Source organism: Saccopteryx leptura, chromosome 1 (genome assembly GCF_036850995.1).
Source record: "Saccopteryx leptura isolate mSacLep1 chromosome 1, mSacLep1_pri_phased_curated, whole genome shotgun sequence".
Taxonomy (NCBI): Eukaryota; Metazoa; Chordata; class Mammalia; order Chiroptera; family Emballonuridae; genus Saccopteryx; species Saccopteryx leptura.
In genome coordinates, this window is record NC_089503.1 from 143,833,710 (window position 1) to 143,855,295 (window position 21,586).

Sequence of the window (21,586 nt, forward strand, 5' to 3'; positions counted from 1 at the left end):
TTAAATCTTTTTTTTACCATTTGGAATAATGGCACCTTACAGAAAGTATATATGCTCAGAATCTTCTGTTTCCTAAACTTGCTCTAGATTGCCATGTGACATGTGCTGATAGACCTGAAAAATGATGAGAAATGAGATAGGAAGTAGTTTCTTTTTTAAATTTGTTCTAATGTCTTCAGGATTTCTTTGAAATTTCACAGTAGTCTTAAACGACATGGTCCCCCATAGGTGTTCAGTACTGATTGGACTTTCTCCACAAATGGTCACATTTTGATTAAAAATTAATACACATGAGTATGCACTCACACACACACACACATGCACGCCCCTGGGTACCCATAAAGGGGCTTGTGAGGCAGCCTAGCATCGTTTTCAGTTCAGGAAGGACGTAAGCCTCTATCGCTTCACTTACCATCACATCAGGTCATGTGGAATCAACAGGAAGTTCATTCCCTGTCAGTCTTCTTGGGCTTCTAGAAGGTGGTGTTGCACTCAATTGTCTGTGGAGCTGACAATTCAACAGGGTGAGCTAAGATCTTGCTAAAAAAGTCAGAGGACTGTATTAAACTGAGGGGCTCTTGGGCAGTTTCAGCGTCTGCTCCTTTTCGTAAAAGCATGAACTTCCTGAGAGCATTCACTTATGGGACCTTAATATTTCATGTAGAGATTGAAATAGCATCACAGCGTCCAAAAAGTCTAGAATCTTGAGATATCAGCCAAACTTGCATTAGTAAGTTATTAGCTTGTCACTCCATCTCAACTCTGAACTGTCATGAAACTGGAAGAGGAGACTTAATTTTGTGGTATCTGAAGCAGAAAAGACTAGAAATTAACCCCACAGGGAGAAGCTGAGTCTGGGTATGAAAGAGCATGCAAATACAGTCCCTACGTCCAAAGGAAGGTGCCAGAACATGATCCTATCAAGTCATCCTCACCAGGGTAATTTTTAGTACATCTTTCCTTAAGAATAACTCTCACAGCCTGACTAAATGGTGGCACAGTGGATAGAACATTGGCCTGGAACACTGAGGACCCAAGTTTGAAACCCTGAGGTCACCGGCTTGAGCATAGGGTTGCAGGCTTGAGCGTGGGATTATAGACATGACCCCATGGTCGCTAGCTTGAACCCAAACACTGGGTTGAAGCCCCAGGTCTCTGGCTTGAGCAAGGGGTCATTGGCTTGGCTGGAGCCCCCCACCCCCCAAGGCACACATGAGAAGCAATCATCTTGATCTTGATAATGAAGAAAGATCTACAGGAGAAATGGAAATACACATCATCAAACAAGCTGCCTCAGGGTTCCTGACTCTGTCTTACTGGTGGAGGCGGTGACTGTGGATGCCTCTCATTTGGGGGATTAGATATTTACTCTCTGGGCTTTGTCCCTTGTGCTTGACTTCTCTAGAGTTCATCCACAACTTCCAGTCCAGCTGACCTTTCCTGGGGAGACATCAGGAAACCAAATCATAGACTCTGACCGGTCATCCAGCAGCAGCAGAGCCCGTGACCAGAGTAGTTTGGGAAATCAAAGTTACAATTCTAGCTCCAGAAGTTTCACTTTGGTGAGTGATACTTTGCTTGAATGCTTTACCAGACTTTGTGGTTGGATGGCTTGATATTTTCGAATATTTGCTTTGTGAAATGTCATTTAATTTTTATCATATTAAATTTTGCACAAATACAGAGCATTACCCATAGCAATGAAGGGAACCTCACTGTAGCTGATAACATGGCTGCTTAGACCCAGGGAGGTCCTTGACTAAAGGCAGTGACAAATTTAGGCACGGCCTGCCTGACCGGCAGTGACGCAGTGGATAGAGCATCAACCTGGAACACCAAGGTTGCCAGTTTGAAACCTGAGGTCACTGGTTTGAGCATGGGGTCATTGGCTTTAGCCCAAGTTATTTCCATTCCTGGTCAAAGCATGTATGAGAAATAATCAATGCACAACTAAGTGGAGCAACAAGTTGACGCTTCTTTCTTTCTCTCTCTCTCCCTTTGAATCTTTCTCTGTCTAAAATAATAATAAATTATATATATAAATAAAACTTTGGCAGGTCCAGATGCCTTTCAGTTCATAAGACCTGAAGGAAGAGAAACTTCTCACAGGGTAAAAACAAATTTTTTTTTTTTCTGAAGCTGGAAACGGGGAGAGACAGTCAGACAGACTCCCGCATGCGCCCGACCGGGATCCACCCAGCATGCCCACCAGGGGGCGACGCTCTGCCCACCAGGAGGCGATGCCCTGCCCCTCCGGGGTGTTGCTCCGTTGTGACCAGAGCCACTCTAGCGCCTGGGGCAGAGGCCAAGGAGCCATCCCCAGCGCCTGGGCCATCTTTGCTCCAATGGAGCCTTGGCTGCGGGAGGGGAAGAGAGAGACAGAGAGGAAGGAGAGGGGGAGGGGTGGAGAAGCAGATGGGCGCTCTTCTCCTGTGTGCCCTGGCCGGGAATCGAACCCGGGACCTCTGCACGCCAGACCGACGCTCTACCACTGAGCCAACCGGCCAGGGCCAAAACAAATTCATTTTAAAAAAGAATCTTAACACTTTTACAAATATAAATGTTATTGTGTTGCTTTCTCCAAATCCAGACCCTTACATATCATCAAGAGCTTTGGGAACATTCATAGAAAGTCTTTAGTTTTAAAGTTAAGAAGTGACTCTTTGAACTCCCCACACTCGGGGTGTTCCTCTTTCAGGATGGGAACCTTTATATTCATAGAGGAAAGAAAAGGAGAGGATTCACTGTGGACTTTATTAGTAGTTGGTCTATTGTTCATCTCTATTCATCTTCTACTGGAAGCACAGTTTTTCTTTGGATATTCTGAGCCCTGAAATTAACCCCCATTATGGTGGATATAAGAAAGATATATCCAGTATAAAGGGTATATAATAGTAAGACAGAATTTAATAAATTCCTACTTGCATATTTTTAATAATTAAAATGGTAGTATGTAATAAAATTATTTGATTGATTTGCTGAAAGAAAAATATATTATAAATGACTGAGAATCTGAGAACCTACAGATCGTTAAGAATGTAGAATTTGGGCCTGACCAGGTAGTGGCACAGTGGGTAGAGCATCAGACTGGGATGTGGAAGGACCCAGGTTCGAGACCCTGAGGTCGCCAGCTTGAGCGCGGGCTCATCTGGCTTGAGCAAAAAGCTCACCAGCTTGGACCCAAGGTCACTGGCTCGAGAAAAGGGTCACTCAGTCTGCTGAAGGCCCGCGTATGAGAAAGCAGTCAATGAACAACTAAGGTGCTGCATCAAAGATTGATGCTTCTCGCCCTGGCCGGTTGGCTCAGCGGTAGAGCGTCGGCCTAGCGTGCGGAGGACCCGGGTTCGATTCCCGGCCAGGGCACACAGGAGAAGCGCCCATTTGCTTCTCCACCCCTCTGCCGCGCTTTCCTCTCTGTCTCTCTCTTCCCCTCCCGCAGCCGAGGCTCCATTGGAGCAAAGATGGCCCGGGCGCTGGGGATGGCTCTGTGGCCTCTGCCCCAGGCGCTAGAGTGGCTCTGGTCGCAATATGGCGACGCCCAGGATGGGCAGAGCATCGCCCCCTGGTGGGCAGAGCGTCGCCCCTGGTGGGCGTGCCGGGTGGATCCCGGTCGGGCGCATGCGGGAGTCTGTCTGACTGTCTCTCCCTGTTTCCAGCTTCAGAAAAATGAAAAAAAAAAAAAAAAAAGATTGATGCTTCTCATCTCTCTCCCTTTCTGTCTGTCCTTATAGTCCCTCTCTCTGTCTCTGTCACAAAAAAATAGTAGAATGTTAAGAACCTGATTAAAAAGTCTGCTGGGTTTTGTTGACTGGTCTGCACTATAGAGGGACCTGGCTGAACTACTTTATTGGAGATGTGTGCTGCCAGCCTCTTTTGACCCTTGGACCATTCAGATCCCCAGAGAAGGCTCTTCCAATCTTCTGTGCAAAGTATCAATTTGGCTTCATTTGCTCTCTCTTTTCAAGACAGTCCTTCACCATCTCTCACTTCAAATCTATCTTATCTTATTCAAGAAAAAATGTCTAGTTTTCTCCCTGGGTGACCTAATTGCTTCTGAAAGCGCCCTTTAACCTGTTCTGCTCTTGTCTACATCATCTTTGCTACACTTCCAGAACCGCTCAGCACCCCCAGTTCCTGGGTCGGGGAGCCCTCTCGGACTGAAGGAAGCCCTCAGGGACTCAGCAAGTTGCTGACTGGTTTTCCTGCTGCTGACAGTTTCACCTTTTTGGGCCTTCTGAGTCAGTTACACCTGTTCTGCTGTCTAAATTCTAAAATTTTGTTGCTTTTTTTCCATTATTTTTGTCTTGACAATTTGTGCCTTTTTAAAGAAAATAAATTCCATATTGTTTTAGTGAGGTTTCTGGAGGAAGACATAAATATGTGAGTTCACCATCTTCACCCAGCAATTTTCCACGTTGTTATTATAAAAAAAAAGCATGTGTGTCTGAAAGCAGTCAGTTACGAGCGGTGTTTGCAAGGAGGCACTGGAGGAGAATTGCTTTCTTGTCATCAACTCACTAAGAATGTCAAGACTAAGAGTTTAACATCCTTTATTTCTTTACCTTTTGACAGCCTTCTTTTTCATACAGGTAAAAGGGAGAGGGACATACAGGCACAGGTTTGCCAGTGAAGTAATCTGAAAAGCCGGCTCTCCCTAAAATGGGAAATTAGAGTGCTGTGAACCCTACCGTGGGCTCTGCATTGATCCCGACTTGGTCCTAGAATTTTCCTTCAGTGAAATCACTGTTTTATCTCTTCCATTCCCAAACCCCAAACCTATTATACAGGATGGTGAGAGCCTGAATGAACTTACACATGAGGAAAAGGTTGCCATCCCATTTTTTCAGCAAGTCCAGCATGATGGTGCAGTGTGCTGCAACTCCCAACAACTTGGGGAAGGGAGCACTTCCAGGAGCTCAAAGGTAGAAGTCATTGACTCAAGGCCTCCAGCATTCAATGGCTCACGGTTACAGCTACCAGTGCTTTCAGCCAGGGAACCTGGCGGCCTTCCAGAGGTGACTAACTGAAGCAGCAGGTGAGGAGTGAAGGCTTGCTTTGTTAAGAGTTTTCCACAACATAGAGACCCTGCTCTCTTCTGCCAGTATGGAGGCCGTTAGAGCTCATCAGATTTTTGTAGTAGAAGCACCATATGGTAGTGTGTCCAACAAACTAGATGTTTCCTTAGCATATTAGGATGACAACACGTGAAGGGAAATTCTGAAAGGGCTAGAATTAAGAATAAGACTAACTGGGCCCACAGATAGGTTTTTTATTCATTATGGAAAGAAAACATACAAATTACTTATATTTAGCCCTTGACATTTAATCTCAATTTTTTGAGTTTCCAAGGTGGGAGAAACTGCTTTCTGGTATTATAAATATCCAGGTTCATCTTATAAATTTCCTGTCTCACACCTGGAATCAACTAGTCTCCAAGGTCTCTTCACTCTTTTTTGTGGGAGATGCTATGTAGAGATATAATCTGGACAATAGGTGTGCTTATTGCTGCTGGGTTGAGTCAGCATTTCTAGGTATTTTGCAGTTACTGTGCATTTTTAAAAAGATTTATACATCACAAGTTCAATACTACTATTTCCAAAAATATGTTCTCGAAATAAGTTCAGCACAATAAGGTTTTTATGTATTTTATCAATCTTAGATATCTCCTTTCTCACAACAAAAACCCCAGTTTTTATCTTTATAAACATAATTACTTGGCCTGACCTGTGGTGGCGCAGTGGATAAAGCGTTGACCTGGAAATGCTGAGGTCGCCGGTTCGAAACCCTGGGCTTGCCTAGTCAAGGCACATGTGGAAGTTGATGCTTCCAGCTCCTCCCCACTTTCTCTCTCTGTCTCTCTCTCCTCTCTCTCTCCCTCTCTGTCTCTCTCTCTTCCTTTCTCTCTCCTCTCTAAAATGAATTTTAAAAATTAAAAAAAAAATCTTAAAAAAAACAACCACAAAAAAAAAACACCCATAATTACTCATGTGTTACCCCAATCCTCAAACAGACAGAGAAAACAATACCAACACACACCAACAACATGATGATGATAACAGTTTGATATTTTGCCATTCTTTTAATCTGTAAGGTGCATCTCACTATGCACTCACATTACAAATTATTATATTTTAAAGTATATTGGAACACAGAGATATTCATCTCTGTGTAGCTAAGCTGCACACTACAGACAGTCAGGTTCATTTTTTTTCAAGTTTTTTTCAAAGTTAGGACTTACCTTTTAAATTTTAATTTTAATAGTTATTAAAATATTTACGTTTCCAACATAAATTTGTACAAGAAGTATGTTTAGAGAAGTCTGGCATCTATTATCCCTGCTCCTCCACTCTGCTCCTCTCTCCTCTTATAGGTAGTCATTGTTTATGATTTCTCCTTTATTTCTTTTCTAACACAAGAATACAGAGTTTGGCAAAAGTAGGTTGACATTTGATTTTATGAAAAAATAACAAAATAATTAGCAAATAATACAAAAATAAACTGTTTCATGTACTCACAGCTATGAACCTACTTTTGCCTCACCCTGTATATATTCAATGTAAACAAACATATATGTGTCTCTCTCTTCCGCATTTAAGATTTTCTGTAAATGCAATACATTTTTCTCCCCCCCCCTTTTTTTTGCTTAAAAATATAAACTGATACTCTAACCAACTGAGCTACCTAACCAGAGCTAATATTTTCTTTTTAACTTCATGCTCTTTCTTTTTAAAGAAAATGTAACCTACTTCAAGGTCAGAAAGATATGCTTCTATATTACTTCCTAGAACATTATTGTCCAGTAGAGAACTTTCTCATATGATGGAACATTTCTCTATCTGCATATATAGGACTGATGGCTACAAGCATTGACAATGGCTAGATGAAACTTTGGGGCTGAATATTTCATGTTACTGATTTAATGTTAATGAATTTAAGCTTAGGGTAAAATAGTCATATCTGATTATAGTTCCAGCAGATAAATTTCTTGTTTTAACTTACACATTGAGATTCTCAAATCCACTTGAAATTGTTGTTTTTTAAAGTACGACATATTGTAAGGGCTGAGGTTCCCTTTTCCCTTTGCAAATCCAGTTGGATTTTCTATAGACATGGTGCCATTTAATGAAAAGGCCATCTTTTTTTTTTTTAAGGACTTTAAATGAGCGTGCTTTACTTGTTTCAATTAAAATTATACTAGAAGTGTTTTCTGACAAACAAAGAGACAAAACAGACTATTCACTCACACAGCTCAATAGACAACTCTGCTTTTGTAAGCTTTTCGAGATGGCAGGGAGTTGTCAACATAGAGGGGAGGAAGAGAGAAAGCAGGCAGATGGACAGCGTGAGCAGCTGGATGGAAAAGGAGGGTCAGAATCTGCAGGAGGTCAGAGGAGTCAAAAAAGATTTAGAGCTCTGAGGAGAGGGGAGGGGGCGAGGAGGAAAAAGGCACAGTCACAGTTTGTAAGGAAGGAGGAGGGATCAGAGAAGAGACAGAACTGCAGTTTGTAAGGAGGGGTCAGAGAAGAGACAGGCACTGCAGCTGGAGCCACGGCTTCTAAGGAGGGGGAGGGGATAAAAAACCCAGGGGAGAAGGGAGGGGCCCCTGGCCAGTGGGGGAGGAGAAAGAGAGACTGGTATTTGTAAGTGAATGAGAAACGTGATTTTTGCGAAGAGAGGGGAGGGGGCTTTCTGGAGGGAAGAGACTCAAGTGGAAGAGACTTCCAGAAGGACTAGAGAGGGGTCCTGAGAGAGGGGTGCCCCTGAGGGTCAGGCAGGAGGGAGAGAGAGTTAAGAGTCTGTGGAGAAGGAAAGATTAGGAGTGGAGGTTTTAGGTGAGGTTTCTCTGGCCAAAAATGGCCCGCATGTAGAACAGGTGGTACAGAGATTTAAGAATGGGAGCGAAGGGAGAAGGAAGCCTGCACGTAAGGAATTTCTGACGCCCTCCCCGTCTGGTGGCAGAAATTGTCAAGATCTCTTAGGATATTATAATGGTAGTAGAAAGCAACCTGGCTGAGCCTAGACTTTCAGGAAGTCCGTAAAAGTAGGCCACTCGGAGTAGAAACCTCCCAAACTGTGAACCTCAGAGAGTAGAGTGAGTCCCGAAGGAGTAGAGTAGTGTCTGAGGCCTGAGATTGGGAGGAGCCCATGTTCCAAGGGGAGTCTGGCTGGATGGTTTGGACTGAGAGGAGCCCACAGTAGAAAAGACTGGTGAGAGAAGGGGGCGTCCCTGCCTTCAGTCACAGTTCCAAGAGAAAATCTCCGCAGAAAGAGAGTCTCAGACAAGAGGTCATCACCCCAAGGCTGAGATCCCGGGACGTAGGAGAGTGGCCTGGCTAGGAGCACCTAGACTTTCGTAGAAGTCCAGTAGAGGAGTAGAGGCAGACCACTCATAGATATGGGGTCCGAAGTAAAAAACTGTCCAAACAGGAAGGAGTGTTTTTAGAGAAAAATTTGGAGGCCAACTGGGGAAAGGGAAGGGAGAAACTCCTTATCTTTCTGGTCCAGCAGGGGTTCAGGACAGGGTTAGACTGCCGGCCAATTGACCTACAATTACATATCCAAACAGAATCAGGGAGTGAGCCTGGGACGAGCTACCGCTGCCCATTGCTTCCCTGGTTATAAGTTTGGACAGCAAAGAGGGATCGTCCAGGCAGTTAGTACCCTGTCCCGGTTTCGGCACCAAATGTTGGAATCCATGGGAGTGCGAAAAGACCAGAGTAACAGGTTTTATTGAAAGGAAGAAAGGAACCCTGCCGGGCACTTCTCCAGGGAGAAGGGCAACAGTACAAGCTAGGGGGACAAATTATATAGGGTAAGGAAGAATTTGATTAAGTGGGTGTTGAATTAAAAGTCCTGGTATGTCAGGAATGCTTCTCCTTGGGGCGGCTTGTCAGCTTCTAGGAATTCCTCTGTCTCAGGGGCGATAGTCCAGTAAGGGACTATAACTTTCTTCAGAAATGTACATCCCATTTTTTTCACAGGCTACAGCAAGATCTCATTTCAGATGCTTTATCTCTTCTGTATATTCCTTAATGAGGGCTTTTTTGGTCAGTTTCTGGTTAACTTCAGACTTATTCAGTATGCTCTTTGCTCTATAAGCATAAACCAATGTATTCAGAGTTTCCTCAAAATTGAGAGATGCAGGAGAAATTGTTGTAATTATAGATGCTCTTGTATGTCCTCCAAGAGAATCCTGGAGGATTCTGGTTAGTTTAGATTCTCGGTAAGGAACACGAGGTATTCTTTCTACAAGAACAGTAGTAACCCCTCCCAAAGTCAACAGAGATTGATTGATATTTCCAGCTTCCCAAGCTCTCTTGTCAACTGCTCCAGAACGGCCAATGTTTTCACTTCCTGCAAGATCAACCAAGTTCAACTTTCCGATTTTCACCAGCTCCTCTCCATTGAGGGTAGTTTCTTTCATATGTATTGTAACAGAGAAAACTGAGTGGGAACGACTAGAGTATGCATTCATTAATGTTGCTGCAGTTTTCCTTTTTGCTGCTCCCTTCTCCTAAATTTGATAAACTTCATCTTTGTTGTGTACTGTAATTTCTTCTAAACCTTTGATTATCACTCCCCTCTTGTTTCGGGGATCATCAAACATCTGTAGTCTCTTAGAAACATCAGAAGATGGACTAAGGAGATCAAAAAGTTCTTCACTATAGATTTCCAGCAGAGACACTTTGACTGAAAATTCAGTAACACTATCAGTAAGTTTCTCAAAAGTTTGATGAAGAGTATGTGGAATTATACCAGCCAAAGGATCCTCCCAAGTATACTGTTCATTAGGTGACATTTCACCTTCCATTGTAAAGGTTTTTCCAGTGCCAGTTTGGCCATATGCAAAAATAGTGCAATTATAGCCCATAAAAACTTCATCTGAAACTGGACAAACAACTTCGATAAACTTCTGTTTATTTAGTAGATGCTCCAAATACCATATCAAAAGAAAATGTTTCCCTTGAGCTCTTGTCAGCCAATCCTCCAGTCCGTACACTAACTTCTTTTTTCACATGATCACACTCTACTATAGAATGGGCACTTGCTTTCTGCTCTGCCAAATTAAGTGGTCTGCATCTCACCACCACCTGGATGTTCTTCTTCCCCTTATCCTCTTTCTTCTTCCTGGGATGCCATGATGGAGCCCTGCGAAAAACAAGGCCTGATACTGACCTAGGCGGTTTGGCGGGGGAAACCGATAGAAGCAGCTCGGTGTCCCCGCTCTCCACTGAGGACTCGACTGGCCAAGGAGTCTGACTCGCTTCAGCCAGAGCGGTCAATTCACCAATCTAGCTTCTGCCAGCCATCAAAGAGACCATCTTTTTCTCACTACTCTGCAGCGCCACCTTTGTCATAAATCAAGTGACTGTTTTTTGACTCTTCTGTTTCATTGGTCTGTTTGTCTGTTCTTAAGCCAATACCATTCTGTGTTAAATACAGTAGCTTTTAATATGTATTAAAAATAATATACAATTGTATAAGTTCTCCCACTTTGTTCTGTTTCAAGATTTAGCTATTTTTGACCCTTTGCATTTCTCTATGTATTGCAGTGGTCCCCAACCTTTTTTGGGCCATGGACCGGTTTAATGTCAGAAAATATTTTCATGGACCGGCCTTTAGGGTGGGATGGATAAATGTATCATGTGACCGAGACAAGCGTCAAGAGTCTTAGAGGGATATAACAGAGGGAATCTGGTCATTCTTTAAAAATAAAACATTGTTCAGACTTAAATATAAATAAAACGAAAATAATGTAAGTTATTTATTCTTTCTCTGAGGACCAGTACCGGTCCACGGCCCGGGGGTTGGGGACCACGGATGTATTGTACAATCAGTTTGTCAGTTCTAGCAAAATGACCAGCTATGTTTTAACTAATATTACATTTACTCTGTAGAAAATATGGGGCATTTTGACATTATATTTGAATTTTTATTGATTCTATTAAAAATATGGGGTTAATTGACATTATAACAATATGTTCATAAACATCTCTTACATCGACATGATGAATTTTTCCATTTCTTCTATTTTCTCTCAATGTTTATGTGTGTTTGCATGAGTGTATGTATAAAGATGTTTTATAGCTTTCATTACATATTTGATATTCTGACTGTATTTTATTTTTTCTTCTTAACTGAGAAATGGAGAGGCAGAGAGACAAACTCCTGCATGCACCCCTGACTAGGATCCACCCAGCAAGCCCCCTACCAGGCAATGCTCTGCCCATGTGTCCTCATTGCTCTGTTGCTTGGCAATGGAGCTGTTTTGGGGGGGGGGGTTTAGCACCTGAGTCAAGGTCATGGAGCCAAGACATGGTTGTGGCAGGGGAAGAGAGAGAGAGAGAAGGGAAAGAGGGAGGGGTGGAGAAGCAGATGGTCGCTTTTCCTGTGTGCCCTGAGATGACTGGTTTCTTTGAATTTGTCTTAACTGTTCATTAGTCTGCTGGTTTTTTATGCTGGGAGACTTTTGATACCGCCTCTGTATGTTGTCCTTTATGGCCAATGAACCATCATGTCTAGTTGTCCTTCCTTGAGCCTTTCTTTGAAATGATGCCCCCTCCCAGTGATTACGTCACTTGTTCCTATTGTTCATTTTGGCTTTATCAGAGCCTGCTTTGTATTGTGGTTTACCAGGAAGGCATGCGCAAGATCCCATATTGCTTATGTCCTCTTCCATGTACTTACATAACCATGAAATATTTTGATCATTGATTGTCTCTTTAATACTTAAAAGTGGTCTGTGATCTGATAGAAAAAATGATTAAAGTTAGGTGGGTGGCACAGTGAACAGCAGATTATCTTTTTTGTTTTAGAGTTGATCAAGTTAAAAAAGGTAAATCTTCTTGTAGTTATCCAGTATCTAAATCTTTTGGGATCTGGATGCCCTTTGGGGATTAAAAATATCAGAAAATTGTCAAGAAAATATAAGAAGGTTCCTGTCCTCTTCATTGATATTTTTGTCAGTACACATTTAAATTACCAGCATTTGTGAGAACAATCAGAAACAAACCTTCCATTTTCTTATGTATCGGTTGTACCTTTTATGAGTTTAAACCTATGTATTTAGAACCAATAAGCTTTCTTTTTAGTTATTTAAATCTTTTTAAATTTTTCTTTTCCTTTAGAGAGGATGGGGGAGAGAGAGCTGGCAATATGCTGGGACAACTATCCAAACCAGCCCCTTTAGCCAAGCCTGTATTGTTGGTCCCTCCTCACACTGACTTTCTACAACTCAGTGTCGATGTCAGTCACGTCGCCATCAGACATCAGGTGCAAGGATTTTCAGGAACAGGTGGTGCACTGCCTCATGACCAGCACCTTCTCCTCCCGCCTGTCTGCTGTGTACTGGCTCTCTGCTGCTGCTGCTGCACAAGTCCCGGCCTGCCTGCTGGAGACATATACAATCTTCACCTGTGCACCAGTGGCGAGTGTGCAACTCATGTCCTCCTTGGCCTTCTCCCCTTGCCCTGTGCTCTTGCCCACCAGATCTTCTAGATCACATACTAGGAGGCCATTGCAATTCAAGCCCCTTCTTTAGCCTTTACTTTTTCAACTCACTTCTGATGGAGCTGCAGCTGCTGTACGTGTGCTGGTCTTACTCATCCTTCCTGTGGTCCACAGCTTCACAGAGAAAGGCTGGATGGAGAAGGACATTCGCATCCACATGGAGGAGCTGGACTTGAGCAGGGGGAGGCCCGAGAGCTATGCAGCTGAAGAATGGAGCACCTGGGGGGTTCAGGGGTCCCCCTCTGATGGGCAGCTGGCCCCTGGGCACATGACGGCCAATTGCTAGCTGAAAACTGGCTGTGAGGGTTCCCCCAGTGCCTTGAATTTGTAGGGCTCTGGACTTGCAGCCTGTGAACCAGCTCTCCCCAGGGTGAGGAGGAAGGCTAACGATCTGTCTCCAGCCTCTTCCTTCTGCCCACCCTCCCTCCTTTCCTTGAGCCACTGGGCAGAGCTGGAGGGTGGCAGCTGCAAGGTGCTGCAACCCAGCAGAGCCACCACCAGGCTGCAGCCTGGGGACTATGAAGAGTCTGAGGGAAAGAGAACACAGCTATTACAAATTGATGCTTCCTGCTCCCCACCCCACCCCCTTCAGCTCTCTCTCTCTCTCTCTTTCTCCCCCCCCCTCGATTTCCCCCTCTCTCCTTTAAAATCAATAAAAAAAAATTTTAATCTTTTAAAAAATGATGAGGAAAGTAAATTACTAGCATATTTATGCATATATACATATAATGTAATAGGATGGCAAAATACATCCTGTATACAGCTTTATACAGGTCTGGAGTTGCTGATCTCAGAAATATTTTTTTCTTGGTATTACTCAACTTTGTTTCAGTTGGATAAATAACCAGAACCGAGCCAAGAAATATCGACTCCCTGCTTCTAAGAAGATGCTTTAGGAGTAAGTAAGCAAAGAAGTTGAGTCTGGTTCAGCAGCCTCAGGGGAGACAGTTGAGTGTGAGCCCGCCCTTAACTGCACTGGCGAGAGATGCTGGAAGCCAGTTGCTCTCACAGAGATCCAGGAAACCTGGGCTCCTCAAGAACCTCTCGGGACACCCATGATGTCAATATTATTTTAATAGCCTCGCCGGTGGTGGTGCAGTGGATAAAGTGTCCACCGGAAATGCTGAGGTCACCGGTTCGAGACCCCAAGCTTGCCCGTTCAAGGTACATACAAGAAGCAAGGTGATGCTTCCCATCCCCTCTGATCCTTTCTCCCTAAAATCAATAAATGAACTTAAAAAATATTTTTTATAATTATGCTGAAAGGTTACTTGTGATTTTCACTGTACTGACATTTGGCTGATGCTATATAAATGAGAGTATGTCAAGCTGCTGGCACCTTTGTGTGACACAAGGCAGTGGTGCTAACTGTACAGGCTATCACTTTTGTCCTCACCACTTTCAGCTCAGTGAAAAAATGTCAGTTTCACATAAGAATGTCCTTGATGAAACAGGAAGGTGAACAATTGTGTGACATGTAGACTCTTGCATACATTTCTTTTTAATATTCCATGTGACAGAATAAGAAGTGCACCTAAGAACCCTGGCTGTACACTGAACTATACGGGGCTGTCTCAAAGACACTGCTGATGGCTGGATTTGGAAGCTGACCTAGCAGACTCACCCGCTCCCCTGCAAAATGTCATTCTTCTATAAAATAACAACTGAAAGACAAATATTGAAAGTTGGGGCCTGGCCTATGGTGGCACAGTGGCTAGAGCATTGACTGGAATGCTGAGGTTGGTTTGAAACCTGGCTTGGCTGATAAGGCACATATGACAACAAGCAAGCAATGAACAACTAAACTGAAGCAACTCTACTTCTCACTCTCCCCATCCTCTCTCCATAAAATCAGTAAAATCTTTAAAAGAAAGAAAGAGAGAAAGAGAAAGAAAGAGAAAAGAGAGAGAGAGAAAGAAAAAGAAAAGAAGGAAGGAAGGAAGGAAGGAAGGAAGGAAGGAAGGAAGGAAGGAAGGAAGGAAGGAAGGAAGGAAGGAAGGAAGGATTTGGTAGACATTTTCTCAAAAACAAAAAATTCTGCTTTAAAGAAAACATCCGACATACCGTATTTCCCCATGTATAAGACTTGGTTTTAAAAGAGAGAAGTACCATATTTCCCCATATATAAGATGCTCCCATGTATAAAATACACCTTAATTCTGGGGCCCAATTTTGAAAAAAATTGTATTACATTAAGTTATGAACTCAAGTTTTATTCATCATAAAATTCATACAACTCCTCATCACTGTCAAAACTCCCATCAAATAGCCTGTCCTCATCTGTGTCTGATGACAAATCACTGTCTTCAACAATGAGCGCAAAAACAAGTGCAAAACGGGAAATGCAAGTAAAAAAATCTACAACCACTGTGTAAGACACACCCAGTTTTTAGACCTCAAAATTTCGAAAAAGAGTGCATCTTATTCTTAAAACAAAAACTGACAAAAATACAATCATACTTGGAGACCTCAATACACCGCTGACGGCTCTAGATCGGTCATCCAAACAGAGAATCAACAAAGACATAGTGGCCTTAAACAAAACACTAGAGCACCTGGATATGATAGACATCTACAGGACATTTCATCCTAAAGTGACTGAGTATACATTTTTCTCCAGTGTACATGGATCATTCTCAAGAATTGACCATATGTTGGGCCACAAAAACAACATCAGCAAATTCAGAAAAATTGAAGTTGTACCAAGCATATTTTCTGATCATAAAGCCTTGAAACTAGAATTCAACTGCAAAAAAGAGGGAAAAAATCCCACAAAAATGTGGAAACTAAACAACATACTTTTAAAAAATGAATGGGTCAAAGAAGAAATAAGTGCAGAGATCAAAAGATATATACAGACTAATGAAAATGACAAGACGACATATCAGAATCTATGGGATGCAGCAAAAGCAGTGATAAGAGGGAAGTTCATATCACTTTAGCCATATATGAACAAACAAGAGAGAGCCCAAGTGAACCACTTAACTTCCCACCTTAAGGAACTAGAAAAAGAAGAACAAAGACAACCCAAAACCAACCGAAGAAAGGAGATAATAAAAATCAGAGCAGAAATAAATGAATTAGAGAACAGAAAAACTATAGAAAAAATTAATAGAACAAGGAGCTGGTTCTTTGAAAAGATCAACAAAATTGACAAACCCTTGGCAAAACTTACCAAGGAAAAAAGAGAAAGAACTCATATAAACAAAATCCAAAATGAAAGAGGAGAAATCACCACAGACACCGTAGATATACAAAGAATTATTGTAGAATACTATGAAAAACTTTACGCCACTAAATTCAACAACCTAGAAGAAATGGATAAATTCCTAGAACAATACAACCTTCCTAGACTGAGTCAAGAAGAAGCAGAAAGCCTAAACAGACCTATCAGTAGAGAAGAAATAGAAAAAACCATTAAGAACCTCCCCAAAAATAAAAGTCCAGGCCCTGACGGCTATACCAGCGAATTTTATCAAACATTCAAAGAAGACTTGGTTCCTATTCTACTCAAAGTCTTCCAAAAAATTGAAGAAGAAGCAATACTTCCAAACACATTTTATGAGGCCAACATAACCCTCATACCAAAACCAGGCAAGGATGGCACAAAAAAAGAAAACTACAGACCAATATCTCTAATGAATACAGATGCTAAAATACTAAACAAAATACTAGCAAATCGAATACAACAACATATTAAAAAAATAATACATCATGATCAAGTGGGATTCATCCCAGAATCTCAAGGATGCTTCAACATACGTAAAACGGTTAACGTAATACACCATATCAACAAAACAAAGAACAAAACCACATGATCTTATCAATAGACGCAGAAAAGGCTTTCGTTAAAGTACAACACAATTTTATGTTTAAGACTCTCAACAAAATGGGTATAGAAAGAAAATATCTCAACATGATAAAGGCCATATATGATAAACCATCAGTTAACATCATATTAAATGGCACTAAACTGAAGGCTTTCCCCCTTAAATCAGGAACAAGACAGGGTTGTCCACTCTCTCCACTCTTATTTAATGTGGTACTAGAGGTTCTAGCCAGAGCAATCAGACAAGACAAAGAAATAAAAGGCATCCATATCGGAAAAGAAGAAGTAAAGGTATCACTTTTTGCAGATGATATGATCCTATACATCGAAAACCCCAAAGAATCCACAAAAAGACTACTAGAAACAATAAGCCAATACAGTAAGGTCGCAGGATACAAAATTAACATACAGAAGTCAATAGCCTTTCTATATGCCAACAATGAAACAATTGAGAATGAACTCAAAAGAATAATCCCCTTCACGATTGCAACAAAAGAAATAAAATACTTAGGAATAAACATAACAAAGAATGTAAAGGACTTATATAATGAAAACTATAAACCATTGTTAAGGGAAATCGAAAAAGATATAATGAGATGGAAGAATATACCTTGTTCTTGGCTAGGAAGAATACATATAATCAAGATGGCTATATTACCCAAAACAATATACAAATTTAATGCAATTCCCATCAAACTTCCAATGACGTTTTTTAAAGAAATAGAGCAAAAAATCATCAGATTTATATGGAACTATAAAAAACCCCGAATAGCCAAAGCAATCCTAAAGAAAAAGAATGAAGCTGGTGGCATTACAATACCTGACTTCAAATTATATTATAGGGCCATGACAATCAAAACAGCATGGTATTGGCAGAAAAATAGACACTCAGACCAATGGAACAGAATAGAAAGTACAGAAATAAAACCACATATATATAGTCAAATAATTTTTGATAAAGGGGCCAACAACACACAATGGAGAAAAGAAAGCCTCTTCAATAAATGGTGCTGGGAAAACTGGAAAGCCACATGCAAAAGAATGAAACTGGACTACACTCTCTCCCCCTGTACAAAAATTAACTCAAAATGGATCAAAGATCTAAACATAAGACCTGAAACAATTAAGTACATAGAAGAAGACATAGGTACTCAACTCATGGACCTGGGTTTTAAAGAACATTTTATGAATTTGACTCCACAAGCAAGAGAAGTGAAGGCAAAAATTAATGAATGGGACTACATCAGACTAAGAAGTTTTTGCTCAGCAAGAGAAACTGATAACAAAATAAACAGAAAGCCAACTAAATGGGAAATGATATTTTCAAACAACAGCTCAGATAAGGGCCTAATATCCAAAATATACAAAGAACTCATAAAACTCAACAACAAACAAACAAACAATCCAATAAAAAAATGGGAAGAGGATATGAACAGACACTTCTCCCAGGAAGAAATACAAATGGCCAACAGATATATGAAAAGATGCTCATCTTCTTTAGCTATTAGAGAAATGCAAATCAAAACGGCAATGAGATACCACCTCACACCTGTTCGATTAGCTATTATTAGCAAGACAGGTAATAGCAAATGTTGGAGAGGCTGTGGAGAAAAAGGAACCCTCATACACTGTTGGTGGGAATGTAAAGTAGTACAACCATTATGGAAGAAAGTATGGTGGTTCCTCAAAAAACTGAAAATAGAACTACCTTATGACCCAGCAATCCCTTTACTGGGTATATACCCCAAAAACTCAAAAACATTGATACGTAAAGACACATGCAGCCCCATGTTTATTGCAGCATTGTTCACAGTGGCCAGGACATGGAAACAACCAAAAGATGACTGGATAAAGAAGATGTGGCAGCCCTGGCCGGTTGGCTCAGCGGTAGAGCGTCGGCCTAGCGTGCGGAGGACCCGGGTTCGATTCCCGGCCAGGGCACATAGGAGAAGCGCCCATTTGCTTCTCCACCCCTCCGCCGCGCCTTCCTCTCTGTCTCTCTCTTCCCCTCCCGCAGCCAAGGCTCCATTGGAGCAAAGATGGCCCGGGCGCTGGGCATGGCTCTGTGGCCTCTGCCTCAGGCGCTAGAGTGGCTCTGGTCGCAATATGGCGACGCCCAGGATGGGCAGAGCATCGCCCCCTGGTGGGCAGAGCACCGCCCCTGGTGGGCGTGCCGGGTGGATCCCGGTCGGGCGCATGCGGGAGTCTGTCTGACTGTCTATCCCCGTTTCCAGCTTCAGAAAAAATGAAAAAAAAAAAAAAAAAAAAGAAGATGTGGCACCCATTGGCTGCCGAGCGGCCGGGCTGAGTCGCCCGCGAGGGTGCTACTCACGGCGGTACCTACGGGTCCCCGCTCTGGCCTGTCCAGTCCAAGCTCCGGGGAGCCGGTCCGGAGGCCTACGCTGTGCCACTGAGGCCTCCGGTGCTAAGTGGGCGAGCCCGCGGTGGGCGTGGGCCTCCGGAAGAGGTGGACGATATGGTCCCAGCCCCTGCAGGTCCGCGTGTCTGCCGAGCCCAGGTCAGCCGCAGTTGGGGGACACTCCTAAAGAGCCTAAAGGCGTAGCGTGTAGGAACCCCGCGGAGAAGTGCAATAGGCCAACCGCAGTTTCACTCACTTGCGGGACTGCAGCGGGAAAGGAAGCAGCCGGACTAGGTGGGCAGCGGTCTTACCTCCCATTGACTCGAAAACTGTCATCTATGCTTTTGAGCCAATGAGCTTTGCCGGGCTTTACCAGCAAAGCGGGAGTGGGCAGTGGGAACGCCCCTGGCTTTAACCCACTTGGCTCAGGTACCTTGAGGGAGGAGCCCCCGGGTGGACACACCCACCCTGAGTCCCAACACAGCCTGAGCGTCACTGACAACTCAATACAAAGGCAAAGGTATTTGAAACCAGCATCTAGGAGTCCGTACTCCAAACCTGTTGAGCCTCCAACTGGGTTAAGCCACGACTCGGCAGCATGAGGTGGGGAATTCATGGGATTCCTTTGTAGACCTGGCTCCGCTTGCGCATTCAACGGGCCTAGCTCCTGCTCCGAAGACTGACCCACACCCAGCCCTCCTGCAGGCCACAGACAAGCATACATTTGAGATCAAAACACTTTATTACAGGATCTAGGGCAGTCCTGCCAGCAGGCTTGGATGATGCTCACTGCTGGTAAGGCTGCTGGATGTGCCCTTCCCAATACTGAAAATGTTGGGTTGAGTTGGGAGGTGCTTTTCCCTTTCCCAGCCATCTACAGTAGTACAGGAAAAGCCTTGCTGCCGGAGGCTGGAGGCAGTGCCAGCAGAGCAGGGCTGTGATAAGCGTGGCCCCTAACACAGGACAGACAACATCAAAGGGCAGTTGAGGAGAAGAAGCCAGAGTGCTCAGCGGTGCAGCCCCTCCCGGCCAGAGCTGCACATCCTAGTTCCCTGTGCTGTATGCGCAGTGTGTGCGTGAGACAGCCCCTCACTCTCCATCCTGGTTGCGTTTGATGAGCCTATATTCTACCACTTTCCCCAGGCAAGCTGCCACTGCCCGTGTGTCCGGGCCCTCCTGGCCCTTCGCCAGCACTGACAGGATCTATAGCACCTCCTTCTCTATCAGGGTGCTGGCAGTCTCTGGTGAGGCCTCCACCATGTTCAGCGCCACCACAGTGCCCCAAGGCTGCAGCTCCTGGTTGGGGCTCAGAAACAGAGCCTACAGGATCTCTAGCCAGTGTGTGGTCTGTAGGAAATGTGAATGTGACCACAGAGCAACAAGCTGAACCCCGGCAGGGGGCACACCTACTCGCCCTGGACTTTCACCACCAACCACTACCATGCTGGGGGGTCCGGGGCCCTCCCCTCCCCCACAGAGAAGAGGCACTGACCACTTGCGGGATGCAGCTGCACAGAGAAGGCCGTGTAGAGGTGAGCATGGCCAGGCCACCAGCGGACGCCCACTGCAGCAGCTTGTCCTCCTCACTGTACAGCACCAGAAGTTTCAGCCAGTCATTGCCCTTGGCTTCAAAGAGGACCTGTGTGTGTGGCCAGATGACTGAGGAGACCAAGTCAGCTGCGGCTAAGCCCACCCAGGGACAGGCACTTCTGCACACCTGCCCACATGACTGCCTGAAGCAACCCTCACCTCCTTGCTCATGGCCAAATTACACACGCACTCTGTGGCTGCCTGGCAGATCAGCTCATAGTCCTACTACATGTAGCCTTCAATCATGAGCACAGCCTTCTCCTTCAGAATTTTCTGCCTGCAGGGCCAAGGGTGGAAGGGTTGGCACCATCAGAGCCTCCACTACCGTGTCTCCATACAAGCCAGCCCTGGGCAATGTCCAAAGAGCCTCTTGCACTAGGTGTGAACTTCAGTGGTTTCCAGTCTTCTAACCAGGCCTAAGAGATGACATAAAATTAAACTAGAAGCTAGGAGATGAGGGGGGTGGTGACAGTGATGCTCACACCTACCATTTGAGCACTTACGCTGACCCAACACTTAGACTGCCTTCATTCTCCCTATGGCCCCATGCTGAAGGTGCAGGTGTGACTATCAAGACTACTTTGTAGGAGAGGAAAATGAGGCTGAGAAGTGAGTCGGTAACCAAGGTTACAATTAGTAATAATAGCTAATACATACTGCCTGACCTGTGGTGACGCAGTGGATAAAGCATTGACCTAGAACGCTGAGGGTGCCAGTTTGAAACCCTGGGCTTGCCTGGTCAAGGCACATATGGGAGTTTATGCTTCCTGCTCCCCCCTACCCTTCTCTCTCTCCCTCCTCTCTAAAATGAACAAATAAAATCTAAAAAAAAATAAAAAGCTAATGCATACTGACTGGGCACATTGCTGGGAGACAGGCGCCTTCGTACCAAGTGCGTGCTTTTAAATATATTTCCTTATTTGATTTTCCTCATTACGATTCCATGAGGTAGGTACTATAACCATCCCATTTCACAGAGAGAAAAGCTGAGATATTGAGAGATTTAGTAACTTGCTTGAGGTTACACACCAGTAACCAGAGAAGCAGGATTTGAACCCAGGCAGTCCGACTCCAGACCTGCACTATTATGGCCAAGTGCCTTGTCCTCATGGAATGGTGCCCTCAACTGAATGATACAGAGGGGACTCAAATAGAGCAATGACCAAAGAGTGCTTTCCAAACTGTAAAGTACTTAACGGGATAGTCTGATACCCTGCCCAGACCACACATCGCAGAGAGCATTGCCAGAGCCTCTCATTGATCCCCACCAGGTTCATCAGAGCCATGAGCGTCTCGAA

General features: G+C 43.8%; 1 pseudogene; it reads right to left on the reverse strand.

Moving 5' to 3' along the window:
- Window positions 1–8,914: 8,914 nt before the first annotated feature.
- Window positions 8,915–19,314, reverse strand: LOC136388141 (kinesin-like protein KIF11 pseudogene; annotated as a pseudogene).
- Between the last annotated feature and the right edge of the window lie 2,272 nt (window positions 19,315–21,586).